Here is a 1461-nt window from a genome sequence, read left to right on the forward strand (position 1 = left end):
CTGTATTCCTTGCTTTAACATTGACTGGCTCAACCTCCTGGCACACACCCAACAATGCTCTTTCCTTAGGTGTCTGCTCACATTTAGAGAAATTAGCCACTGTTATGGGTACAACTTGATGACCTGCCACAAGTGACCTTCCAATCTTCACGTCTGCTGGCCTGGATGGATCTTCACTGCTTTCACAAGCACTGGGCTTCCTTGGGGATGTTCATTTATTCTATCCCAAATTATCTTCTCTGACATAGGAGATGTTGTAGTTGACTTAAGTGCTGTGATTCTCAAACCAACAGATGCAGCAACACTTACCAGAATGTAGCCTTTGTTGTTCCCAAACATCATTTTATCAAAGTTAACTACACACTTCCTCGGTAGTAAGTAATCCAACTGTAATATGCATGGGTCTTCAATGTCAGCCAAGTATACTTTCTGTCTATCCTTTATGCCAAAGAGCTCCATAGTTACCCACACCAGTCCCCACAACCTTGCAGAATTTCCTGTCACACCATAGGGTTTCTGTATCGCTTCTGGTACTCCTTTGTGATCTAGCACCTTGATACTCAGAAGGGTTTGCTGAGATGCAGACTCTATGACAAAGTTGCACTTTTGGCCATCCAGCTTTCCTTTCACGTAGACACTATGTGTGCTTAACATTTTACACATATCTGTTGGGACTTTCACGATGGTGGTTTGTGGGCATCCCTGAACACCAACCACTACTGGTTTCCCCGAGGCTGACTTATTGGTACTATTCTTCTTACACTGGCTCCTCATGTATCCTTGCTCTCCGCAGTTCCAACAACCTTTCTGGATAGCAGCCATTCTGCCGTGTCATCTTTCCTATGTTTTAGTTGCCGGCATTGAGCTCTCTTTTGTCCATGTTTGTTACAGTGCCAGCAAAGTCCCTCAAACGTTCTTGAAATTGGCCTTTTCTGGCAACATTGGTACCTCTGTGCTGAACTTAACGTAAGATTCAAATTCAAGAGCTCTGGACATTGCATCTTGCATAGTAGAGGGGTGTGCTTGCTTTACTTGTATCTTCAGTTGTGGACTGTCCAAGGCATCTACAAACTGATTCCTCTGCAACAGCTTGAGGACACTGGGTGGTGCAGTTGGGTAGGCCTTGTGTGCCATATTTTCCAAGTCCTGTGTCAGCTCTTGCAGACTGTCCCCTTTAGCACGGACTCTAGTCCTAAACCTAGCCCTGTAGACTTCAGACTGATTTTGGGTTTCATACCTGAGTTCTAAAGCAGCAACCAGTGCTCTATAGTTGTGCTTGTCATCTGCTGACAACTGTCCAAGTATTTCCAATGGTTGTCCCTTCAGGCTCGTTGCCAAATACACTGCTTTCTGCCCATCTGTCGATCCATTCATTTCTGCCAGGAGCTCAAATTGTGCCCTATATGCTTCCCATGGTGCCTTTCCATCGATTTCCTGTGGCTTCCTTCGTACTGGATCACC

Source organism: Limulus polyphemus, unplaced genomic scaffold, assembly GCF_000517525.1.
Source record: "Limulus polyphemus unplaced genomic scaffold, Limulus_polyphemus-2.1.2 Scaffold2101, whole genome shotgun sequence".
NCBI classification, from domain to species: domain Eukaryota; kingdom Metazoa; phylum Arthropoda; class Merostomata; order Xiphosura; family Limulidae; genus Limulus; species Limulus polyphemus.